Source organism: Dipodomys ordii, unplaced genomic scaffold, assembly GCF_000151885.1.
Source record: "Dipodomys ordii isolate 6190 unplaced genomic scaffold, Dord_2.0 Scaffold470, whole genome shotgun sequence".
Taxonomy (NCBI): domain Eukaryota; kingdom Metazoa; phylum Chordata; class Mammalia; order Rodentia; family Heteromyidae; genus Dipodomys; species Dipodomys ordii.
Genome location: NW_012267686.1, coordinates 55746 through 68416, shown reverse-complemented (window position 1 = coordinate 68416; position 12671 = coordinate 55746). Strand labels below are relative to the sequence as shown.

Genomic DNA, 12671 nt, shown 5'->3' with positions numbered 1-12671 from the left:
TTTTATCTGTGGAGATCTGCAATAGCAAATGAACCACCAAACCAACAGAGAATATACCAAGTCACCTCTCCTAAATACAATGCGTGTGTGTGTGTGTGTGTGTGTGTGTATGTGTGTGTGTGTGTGTGTGTGGTGTAATGCCTATGCAAGTATTCTCTTCTTGATGCCTTCCTGCAAGATGTCCGTCTTGTGATACTGAATTATGCTGCTGCCGACGTCATCATATTCTGTCCCCTCCCCTAGGGTGATATCCTTGAGCCTAGTAATCTGTTCATTCAAGTCACTAAAGGCAAGAAAGTACAGAAAAAGCAAGAAAGGCTTCTGAATGGGATAATTTTCCTGGTGAACAATATTCCATACATGAATAAGGAGGGAAAGTAGGCGCCCCAAATCCAGAGCAAAACGGTGTGGAGGAGAGCACTGCAGAGCGGAGGATGGGTGCTCTCCAGTGGAAAAGACTGCACAGTGTCACTGTCATAGGCACTGGGATAACTCCGCCTCAGCATTTCTATTCACCACACAGAATGGAGAAAGGAAGGGGATGCAAAATATAGGGTCTACTTCTCGGAGGAATGGGGAGACCAACCTCAGTGTCAGGGCCCTAGCCCCTGTGTAAGTCCCCAAGCAAGACCTAAAAACTAACACAGGACTGCCTGGTTATCTAGAATATACCTGGCAGGGAGTCACTTCCACCTAACATGGAATGAGCTTAACCTGTTGGCTGCCATGGTACAGGATGCATATAATATTCCTACCAAGCATGCTGTAGAGTTAGAGCAGAACTGAGGATCCCTCACAGGGCAGCCCTGGATCCCCCTTGCACTTGTATGACTGATATGTATTTTTATGGCTTAGCATATTGTCTACCTTATAATAGGTCTTCAAATGACTTGGGCAAACTGTCCTTGAAAAATGTTAGCCCAGGCCATAGATGTATTTCAGCACTGGAGGATAAAAGTGTGGGCTTCTTAAATGTCAAATGGCATTGGCATGAAGAAGGTTGGATGCCGTCTTCCCCGAGTCCTGAGTCTACCCAACTTTCTCTGTGGGATCTGCTGACCACTCAGTCCCCTTTACTGGGCATAGATGGGCAGGGCTGAAATAAATCCAAATGCCAGAGCTGCCCTGGACTTAATAGAACCTCATGAAAGACAAACACAATCGACTCAGGTATTGCCTATGGATATGGCAAACACTACCTGGATTAAATCAAACTTACCATCATTAGTGAAGCTGCCCTCTTGTAAGCCTAACAAACCATCTCCAGATGATCTGTGTGATGACCAAGAGACCCAGGGGAGAAAGGGGGTCTCAATCACTGGCGACTCACTGGAACAACTACAAGTCTTACTAGGATTACAAGTTATGAACCACCCCCATCATGAGGTTTCCCATTAGAGATAGCCTTGTATTCTAAAATCTGGTCAATGTCAGTGGCTAGGCATTCTGTCCCACATAGTGTTCTGACAGTTCTGGATGGCCCCTTCATGCAGACATTCCCTGTGGTTAGGGCTTCCCAGATAAACAACATTGGCTGGCTTTGATATCCAAGTTACCCAAATCTTCCTAAATGCAGTAAAGAAACTGCAAGTTGCAAGCTTTCAGGCTGTAGAAGGATGTCCCTACCCCAGGAGATTTCCTGTTTGGGTGGAAGAAGGGATAGTGAATTAAAAGGCTGAATCCGCAGATTGGCAAGTTAGATCAGTGGAAGGGCACTTGCCCGGCAAGTATAGGCCCTGTTTTCAGTCTTCAGCTCTGTGAAAGAAAACTCTGGTTTCCAAGTTAGGTATTCATATTGGCCCAGTACACAACAAACAAAATCCTTGTATCGTGGTTGCTCCATCCTCAGCCTACCCCGACTACTTTCCCATTATTGGAATAGACTTTGGAATCAGCAGGAAAACTTACCCAACAAGACTAAGGCTTTTATACTATGTGGGGGCACTTCTTGGTGGAAACCACTTAACCTTTTCTTCTTTGCTGAGCTAAAAAATATCACCACTAGTAGCTAAAGGATGGCACGGAACATTATGTCTTGGGACAAAGATCTTACATAAGTGAAGAATACTGACTCTTACCATCTCACCTTCCATCTATAATGTATTCTCTGTCTTAGAAGACATTGCTTACTAAAGAATGCAGCTCAGAGCCAGGCGCCGGTGGCTCACATCTGTAATCCTAGCTGCTCAGGAGGCTGAGATCTGAGGGTGGTGGTTCAAAGCCAGCCCGAGCAGGAAACTCTGTGAGACTCTTATCTCCAATAAAGCACTAGAAAACCGGAAGTGGCACTGTGGCTCAAGAGGTAGAGCGCTCGCCTTGAGCTGAAGAGAGCAGGGACAGTGCCCAGGCCCAGAGTTCAAGCCCCACGACTGACCAAAAAAAATGCAGCTTAGTAAATATCAGAGTTAAACAGGCTGTTTTCTTTGTTACAGCTCCTCTTCTAGACATTGGTGGCTTAATTGATGACATTACATGTGACTATGAGGCTGCTTTTCTGTGAAATCCATGCTCTCTTGTGTCCTCTTAACTTTGAATCTACAGGTAGAGGCAGATGGTGTAAGATGTTGTGTTCAGTGCAAAATCTGCAAAATGAGTCAGTGACATTTGACTTCATCTTTGGGATACAACACTGTACCTTTAGCCATGTCCTCAGTGGATAATTAAAGTATCCCCCCCAATCAATCATTGCCAACAGGACCCAGAATCCTGCTCTGTGATTTCATCAGAAACTAAGATTTGCTATTGGACCAGTGCCAGCCTCCTCACTGGACATGACCAGTGCTGACTTATAAGTCTTTCCAACCCTTAGTAAGCAAGCTCTCACTGACAGATGACCATGGATAGTTAGGCTACAGTAGATATAAGTCTGTTGATTTGGGAAAGTACATTTGGAACTCAGAGGCAGAATGATTCCTAATCCCATAACAGACAAGCTCCTAGAAACTGAATGTTCGTATTCTAGCAGAAACATTCCCCACCTCCACCAGGTGTGGGTAATCATCAAAGCATTTTTGACACACGCATAGTTTTATTTTCCAGTGGGGATCAGAGCAATAACAAGTCCCAGTGATCCAAGGGACACCATTATTTTGAACTTCCAGTAGTGTCCCCAAAGGAGGGACTTGGCAATTTGGAAAAAGTACAATTACTGTTGCTGCTTAATATGCTTCCTGAAACCTCTAGATCAAAAGGCTAAGCAAATGCCTGCTCAAACATGGGCTTTGGTGTAAAGAGCTTCGGGACTCAGCTCAGAATGGTCATTCCTATGCCGGCCCCTGGTGGCGAATAGTAAAATGACAAAAACTCAAGGCCTTATTGAGGCAGATTACCCGCTTGCCCTAAGAATCAATATCCCTGGGGTAGTGACAAAAGGTGCCCCCAAATTGGATTGATTACAAAGTTTATTAAAATGAAAAGTGTATCAATAACACTTGGTAAAGACTGGGCCTCCTTTCCTCCATTATATGAGGAAAGAGTCATAGCCTGTTTGGAGAGGCTAAACTCAACTTCTGTCCTTAATCCCTCAGAAATAAATACCTCTTGCCCTTTCTTAGTGGGAAGTGGTTAGGGCATGGTCCACATTGTCAAACAACAATGACTGGCCATTCTTTTGCTTGTTTTCTTTTGTTTATTCATTCAAATGCAATGGTAAACTGACCGTGATAGTTTCTGTTGTGTTTATTTTAGTTGTTAGTTTTCAGATGTCAGCTTCAGCGGTAGTATGTTTTCTCAATGAGAAAAAAATGGTTTACCAGCTACTTTCTATGCATGTGCTATAATTTTCTATGGACATAAATGTAATGGTGACCTCACAGATGGAAATGGAAAGTGACTACTCTCCTCTTTTTTTTAATTTCTGAAGATGTATTAGAGTATGTTTTGCTATCTTTCTAAGTATTGTCTATCTTAAAAAATCTTTTTATTGTAAAGATGGTGTACAGAGGGGTTACAGTTATATGAGTAAGGTAATGAGTACATTTCTCATCAAGCATTGTCTTTCTCCTACTATCCCTTCCCTTCCTCACCTCCCCCATTCCTCCCCCCCCCCCACCAAAGTAGTCAAGATCATTTCCAACATAGGGCCTTGTGAGTCTCATTGTTGCAATGGGTCATCCTGTATCCTTATTTCAGCATTTTGTTATTCTCCTTCCCCTCCCCAAATTAGATAAATGAATATACAAGATGCAGGGTACCAAAATCAAATACAGTGTCAACAGGGGATATACCATAGAGGGAAGAACATACAAAAGAAACAAAACTAAATCACACAGTACATTCCAAACAACAGCAAAGAAAAACCTCTTGAGTCCATAACCACCTCACCCCAGTTAGAATGGCTATAATGAAAAGCTCTAATAACAACAGATGCTGGAGGAGATGTGGCCAAAAGGGAACCCTTCTGCACTGTTGGTGGAAGTGTAAACTTGTTTAACCACTCTGGAAAGCAGTATGGAGGTTGCTCAAAAGATTACACATAGAGCTCCCCTATGCCCCAGCAATCCCATTTCTGGGCATTTACCCAAATGATCACAAACAAGACCATTCTAAAGCTACTAGCACAACTATGTTTATCGCAGCATTATTCACCATAGCTAAGTTATGGAACCAACCCAGATGCCCCTCAGTAGATGAATTGATCACACACACACACACACACACAAACACACACACATACACACACACACACACACACACACACACACACACGGAATTCTATGCTTCCATCAGAATTTGTTAGGAAATGGAAAGACTTGGAAAAACTCGTATTAAGTGAAATAAGCCAGACCCAAAGAAATATGGGTCCCTTATAATTAGTATAGGTCTAGCATAATCCTATCAGATGAGCAGAAAAGCTCAAAAGCTATGTATGTATGACCCTAGAAGATGATGCAATTTTGTATTTCGTAGAATTCTTCAGTATTGTCTTCTAGACCTGATCTGTTTCTATTGGAAGCCTTAAGTTCAATATGTTTAATCTTTAAATACACGTTCTGATTTTAAGGGTTTTCTTGATTCATCTGCACTCATTGGCAGCCTTCTACACATTTTCTCATTTCATTTAACTATATCTATTCTTGCCATGTAGTCTTATAGTAGGGTTCCCACCAGTTTTGCTGCCTTTAGTGACTTTTTCTCTTTCACTGTTCATTTCATTCCTTTTCTTTCTTTCTGCCTTTTCATTGAGAACAAAGGAAAGGTTTTTCATATGCCGCTCCCCCACCCCTGGCCGCAGCTCCCGAAAGTAACAACAATTGTTTTCCTTTTCCTTCTCTACCTCTCCCATTTCCTTCTTTCTGATTTCTTCATATTTAGCTTTTCTTTGTCTAGTTTTTTTCTGTTGGTAGTTTTAACTTTTTATAACTTTCTGATCTTTAAAAAGTATTTGTTTGAAACCAGGAATTGTGGCATATACCTGTAATCACAGCACTTGGGAGCCTGAAGCAAGGGGATCATGAGATTCAAAGGCCAGTATGAGCTACATAATGATTTTGAGCTTTCCTATTATACAAAATGAGACAAGATCTAATTTCCAGTCACACATGTTTTTTTCTTTGACTATGCATTTTATTGGGTTGTATGTACTGTTCTTCAGTTTGCATTCACCTCAATGGGTTTTCTTTCCATTTCCTCACTGTTGCCTTAGACTTCTGGTTATTTAGGAGTCTATTTTTATTTTTTACCTATTTGTAAACACCCTTCTCCTGCTAGTGTGCAATTCCTTTTTATTTTGGTCAGACAGTAATGTAGTGTGTATTTCCTTTTTCCTTTTTCAATGCTGAACTGTTTTATGGGTTAGGGTATAGTGTATTATTATTTGGAAAAGATTCCTAATGCACTTGCACAGAGGGTGTATTCTTGCTTCTTTTTTTGTAAGAAAACTTGACAGGACTTTAGTAAGTAAGCAAGTAAGGAGAGAAGTAGACATAAAGCTGACAAGCAGAAAGATAGAGGCACAATCTAACAGTGTGGGTACTCTCAAAGGGAGAGACTGTACTCTTGCTTTTGGTGGGTCCTGTGTTTTCTAGATATCTGTTCAATCCTTTTGGTTCATTCTTTGTTGAAACCATCTGTAACACAAGTTACATTTTGATGTGTTCAACTGCTACTGTGGAATGTTTTCTCCATCCCTCAGTGTTGCTAATTCCATGATATATCATGGGTATCTTTCTCGTGTGCATATGTTTCTAATTGTTTGATATATTGAGTTTGGACATTTTTTTTTGAGCTAGCACTCAGAAACGCTTGTGTAGTACAAGTTGGTCTTATACTCAACTCTGTTTCCCAGATATGCCTGAAACTCACTAACTTCCTGTCTCAGCCTCCAGATTACTGCCTTTACAGGCATGCACCACTATGCCTGATTGATTTTTTTCAAACTCATAAAATATGCAGTTTCCTAATGAATATAATTTTCATCATATTTTCTATTTTTATCTCTTATTTACATAGAGCTAGATAACATATTTTTCTTTTTCTATTCTTTTCTTTCTTTCTTTCTTTCTTTTGTCAGTCCTAGGGCTTAACTTCGGGCATACTCACTGTCCCTGAGCTCCTTTTGCTCAGTGGTAGCACTCTAACACATGAGCCACAGCGCCACTTCTGGCTCTGTTTATGTGGTACTAAGGAATGGAACCTAAGGCTTCATGCATGCTAGGCAAGCACTGTACCACTAAGCCACATTCCCAGACCCTATGCAACATTCTATGGTTAATATTTTCATGCTATAAGTTCTACTCATTTTTTCTTCAGGCTTTTTCTTTTTGGGGGGAGGGTGGGCTTTGCAGTATATAATATCTGTTCTGTAAGGAATTATGTAGGTAGCTCCTGCTTTAATGCGATTTTTGGTTGCTGACTAAACAACAAATAAGCCAGGTTCTGGTGGCTCATGCCTGTAATTCTTGATACTCAAGAGGCTAAGATCTGAGGATCATGGTTGGAAATCAGCCTTGGCAGGGCAGTCCTGGTGAGATTCTTGTCTCCAACTGATCATGTGAATTGGAGCTGTGGCTAAAAATGGAAGAGAGGTAGCCTTGAGCAAAAGAGCTCAGAGACAGCACCCAGGCCCTGAGTACTGAGTTCAAGCCCCATGACAGACACAAACAAAACTAAATCCGACATAAAATTTCCCAATATCGTGTATTTTTATTATATTCGTTCTGGTGGTATTATTACTTGTGATTGAAGTATTAAGTCCATCTGTCCCCCCCTTCCCCCCCTCAGACACACACACACCTCTGGCTCCTCTCCTTCTCCCTCATTTTTCACTGGGGCTTGACACATTGTCTTAGTGCTGTCCGTCAACTTTTTTGCTCAAGGGTAGCACTCTGCCTCTACTGGCTTTTTGGTGGTTAATTGGAGATACGAGTGTCAAGGACTTTCCTGCCCTGACTGGCTTGGAACTGACATCCTCAGTTCTCAGCCTCAAGGCATGAGCCACCAGTGCGCAGCTATGTCTACTTACTCTGAACGTTGGTGGGTGCGACTTTGTACCTGCAGAGTGTGTGTACTGGGCGGAGAACTCGATCTCCCCAGTACTTGGGAGCGTTCTTTATAGTGTGCTGGTTTATAGGGCGTTGTATTTGGGGTTGGGGAGGTTTTACTTGTTGGGCGTGGCGTTCTAGCCTCTTCCTGGCGGAAAGGACCTTCCTTGTTTTCTGTCTACTGGCTTTTGGGTTTTGTAGTTCGGCTCTGCCTTTCTCCGTGTAAGGCGGGGATTTGCAGCGTCTGTTTCCTGTGGGATTGCCAAAGCACCAGAAGGCCTGGCCTTTGAAGTTTTCAGGTTGGTGGGTGGAGACTTGAGAGGCCCACCCACTTGGCGGGAGGGACGTTGTACGTGGTGGGCTGGCCTTCCGTGCTTGTACGTGTAAGGGCGGGACATGGTACGTTGTGGGCTGGCCTTTGGTACAATTACTAGCTGACTGGGTGCGTCTTGGACTATGGGTGGAGACTTAGGGTTTAACTGCTTGAATAGAGGGAAGATGAAGGGGGGTTGGCGCGCTAGGTCTAAGGGCGGGACACTGGCTGAAGTGGGCTGACCTTTGGCTGAGCGAGCTTGGTGGATGGGACACTCAACTTGCTGGGCAGGGAATTTCGACTCGGGACCTGTTGGGAGGGAAGTTGTAGGTGGTGGGCTGGCCATTTGAGCTTGCTACTTGTAGGGGCGGGACGATATAGGTAGAGGGCAGGTCTTTGGGCGCATTGTACCCCGAGGGTGGGAGACTTAGAGCCTCCCATTAGCAAGAGGAGAATTGCTGCTAGTTGGCTGGCCTGTGGCTCAGTTTATTCGGTGGGCTGTGCCTCAGTGTGCTCTTTGGAGACTCAGGCCTTCCCGCAAGGTAAACGGAAGCTATGGGCTGTGGGCCTGCTGGGTAGTTGTGCGGTATGCTTTCTTAAGTGCTGGGTGGAGACTCAGGGTCCCGCTTCCTGTGGGTGGAGACATTTCACGTATCGGGCCTGGCCTTCCAAGCCTGGTGGGTGTAACCCTAACGTGCTGCGTGTGGCATAGGCCCCTCCTCCTAGGTGGGAGGGAGCTGTTACCTGATTTGCTGTCGAGAGCCTTGTTCTTGGTGTGCTCAGTTTCCTCTTCCTGGGTAGGCCTCGCGGGCTTTTGGCGTGTGGAGCGGGAGCATTGTAGGTGGGGCGGCGTGGGAAAGTCGTTGTGTCTGTGGATCGTCCTGAATCGGTGGGTGGTGGACCAGGCGGTGCGGGTTCTGAGCGCGATGGCTCCCCGCGTGCGCTTCTTTGCGATCCAGTGCCTCCTAGCTATGGCTGTGTGCCTTTGCCACCGGAGGCAGCTTCTCCCATCCTGGCTGAGCTCAATTTGCCAGGTGCCAAAGACTGGGACTTGTAGCCTCTGCGGTCATCTCCTTTCTCTCCTTTCCCGGGTCTCCGTTCGTCCCGTCGTAACGTGACCAGGAGGATGGCCGCTACCCTTGAGCGGGAGTGCGGCGCCCTGGAGCAGGGCCGAGAGCCAGCTGGAAAGGGATGAAGACTTCGCAGGTGAACCAGTTCAACGTGAAGGAAGAGAAGTTAGGCTTGTGGACACCAACACGGTAATGGTTAACCTTTGGGCTTTAAGTACCAGCACTGGGCCAAGTGCTTCACTTTTTCCTAGAACTTTTCCGTGCTCTTAACAAGTAGGTAGTAGGTGAGCGACCGTTTGCATTCGATCAGTCTTGAGGGAATGAGACGTGAAATATTTTAGGGTACTGGGCTTCTCTGCTGACCTCTGCACAGCACTATTCCCATTATCCGCTTTCCCAGCATTGATTGTGAGTAATCTGTCCCGCGGGAGCGCCTGGGGCCTTGTGAGTGTTCCCTCAAGCATGACCCGCTTGAGATGCTCTAGCAGTTTCTGCGCTGGTTGTCCCCAAGAAGAAGAACCACAGAAATCACGAGGTCAGCCAGATTGTATCCTCCTATCTTCAGACCACAATAAATTGCCCCCCCCCCCAGGCTCCAGTCACATGCAGGGATGGAGCAGTGCCTCAACCCTATCATCGAATTAAATTATATCATTTCTTGCCATTTAGAATCCCCATATAACAATCTGAATAGTGGTTTCTCCTCGCCCAGTCATCTAGGATGCGCAGGACAGCACATAATCCCTCCCCTCTCCCCGAATGTTCTTTATTTGTTATCTTATTTTCTTAGCTAAGACTTCCCAAAGCACTTAATAATGTCTTTGTGTGTCTCAAATGCTCTTTTCCTATGCTTCTCTTTAAGTAGTAATCATTTAATTGTACCAAAGGATTTCTCTGTAATATTACCATGCGGGTGTCTAATGTTCTTTGATCAAATTCACTGCTTATATTTTCTCTTACATCTTCTCTCCTTTAAAAAATAATTGAAAGGATTCATTGCCTTCTTCCCACGCGCCTATGCAGTACTTCAATTAGATCTGCCTCTCCTTTACCCTCTCCTTTTCCCCTCCCCACTCACCTGAACCTCCCAGCTTCAAATAGTGACACAAGTTCCACCCCCTCCCATTTTTCCACTTTTGTCATTATTCAGTCTACAGCTATTGCAGAGAGTATGTGATACCTGTGTTTCTCTATCTTGGTTCTTTCTTTTAATGTAATGATTTCCACTTGTATATGTTTTTTTTTCCTGGAAGACACAAAATTTTATTCTTCCTTGTGGCTGGATGACACTCCAATTTGTATATATACCACATTTTAAAATTCAGTCATCAGTTGATGAACACCTAGGTTGATTCCGTAAATTGGTATTGTGACTCATGCTACTGTAACCATGGAAGTGTGTATATTTGCATTATGTGCTGAGTTACATTTCTTTAGGTATATTTCCAAGTTCCATTGTAAGTTTTTGAAGAACTTTCATACTGATTAATGTCATACCCGCATTCATTTACATTCACATCCATAGTGTTTGTTTTTGTTTCCAGCTTCTTTTGGTGGTTAATTGGAAATAGGTCTCATGGACTTTTCTGCCTAAGCTGGCTTTGAAGTTGGTCTGCTGATCTCAGCCTCCTGAGCAGCTAGGATTACAGGCATGAGCCACTGGTGCCTGGTCCCATACTAGGTTGGTGTTTTTAGAGGGTGTTTTGAGAGGGACATTAATTTGGTTTGAGTTTAAGCCTCTACCGCTTGATCCACTTACCCAGGTATTGTAGTCACTTTGTGTGTGGGGTGATGGAATCTGAGTGTAGTTTGGATTTGTATTTTATGTATGTCGAGTTATGTTGACCATTTCTTCATATTTTCTTGACCATTTGTAATTCTTCTGTTGAGAAAGATCTGTTGTCTATTTATTCATTGAATTAAACCAGCCCTTTGATCTCAGGTTTGTAATACCACTTCCATAGCATTCCGAGGTCCCGATTCAGATTTAGAAGCCATACATATTTATACTAAACTTTTTTTTTGGGTACAGTCATAGGGCCTGAACTCTGGGACTGGGCGCTGTCCCTCAGCTCTTCAGTTCAAGGCTAGCACTCTCAGGCTTTTTTCTTTTTGCTTATGTGGTTCTGAGGAATCTAACCTAGGACCTCATGCATGCAAGGCAATCACTCTACCACTGAGCCACCTTCCCAGCCCTTATACTAATTTTTAAATACTTCTGATACTTGTTTTATCTTGTCCTGCCTTGTACAGTCATTAAGCTTATACTTTACCACCACTGACAGCCCTCAGATTCTGCTTGCTAGATCTGTGCTTTCATCTTTGGCCCATCCTGTCTCTGTAGACTTGGATTCTTAGGCCTGTGCTTATTATACTGGAGAATGTGTAACTAATTAGATAAATTTGTAGTTTAAACCTTTTAGATCAAACCTGCATCCAGTATTGCTAGTGAAACTGTCTCACCCCATCCCCTGGGATGGCCTGAGCCACCCTCAGACATTTCTGCTTACGTAAAAAGACCAGGTGAATTCTATGTAGCTCCTGGGCTTGCTCTGTGACCCTCCTCCAATTTTTTGCTATTTTTTTTCATTTTCAGGCCTTAGGACCTTAGGTGACACTACCCAAACTACATAAATAAGGATTCCTCACTACATCTTCTAAGCCCAAAGGGTCTTCAGCGAATTTGGTAGAGCAGTGATAGACTTCTAGCATTTTTACCAGTAACCTGGTTTGCTTGTTTTTTCAGCTAAAACAGTACATGTTATTTTGACTTCTTATACTGTTTTACAAGTATGGTCTAGGTACAAATTAAAATCTTGAAGACAAGTCTGCTCTTAAGGTGACCAGACATACCTGTGGAAGTGTGGCATCCTGTAGGGCAGACTGAAATGCATGTGCTCAGTGAAGGGTACTTGCCTGGAGAGACATAGAATGAAGGACTGTGCTGGAGAGAAGAGGTGAGTTGGGGCTGGGGAGAGTTGGTTGAGGAAGACCACTTCATGACAGTGGATTCCTGCCTGGCCATCCTGGTTGTAGGGAGGCTGAGCTGTTCCTGCAGCTTAGGAGGGTTATGGTAATAGCAAATCAGAGAATGTAGAAGGCCAGATCTTAAGAATGGTGTGGGAAGGAGGAAGTTGGGGCAGGGCTGGGGAGGATAGCAGATGGGAGAGTCTGGCTTGCCTCCTTTTTGTGAATGAAAGTCTGAGGAGAACACAGATGTTATTTGAGAGGAGTGCTGCAGGATGAAGCACGGGTGGAGGGAGTACTAATGTGTGGCTGATGATGACAGGATAGAAGGCACGTTGTCAGTGTGGGCATGGGAAGAAGAGAGATGGAGTGTGTGAATGGATAGAAAGGTGTGCCCTAGAAATCCTGTATGAGGCCAGGTCAGAGGAGAGACACCTAGTAATATTTTGTCTCTGGAAAATCGAGTGAGAAGAGACACAAAGGAATTGCTTAGAGGTTCTACTGCATGCAGATTAAGTATAGATAACAAGAATGCTCTGTAGCTTCCAAAAGCTTTAAAGGAAGAATTGTGAAAGTTTTCATCCTAAACCTAATCAAAGTTGGATGCTGAGCTGGGAGACTGTGGGATTTCAGTTTAAGACCAGCCCAGGCAAAATGATTGTGGTGAGACCCATATTTAAACCAAGACAATTCTGTGCATGGTGGTACATTGCTTTCTTCCCAGCTAAATATGAAGCATTAACAGGATGATGTCCCAGGCTAGTATTGAAAAAACCCTTTCAAAAAAAATAAAGCAGGGCTGGGAATGTGGCTCAGTGGTAAAATGCTTTCCTGGCATTC

General features: G+C 43.9%; 1 long non-coding RNA gene across 1 annotated transcript; it reads left to right on the top strand.

Moving 5' to 3' along the window:
- The first annotated feature begins 8533 nt into the window (after positions 1–8533).
- On the top strand, positions 8534–12671 carry LOC106001832. Its single transcript, XR_001175860.1, has 3 exons — positions 8534–8591; positions 8829–9272; positions 11656–12671. It is a non-coding gene; the product is annotated as an uncharacterized LOC106001832 (long non-coding RNA).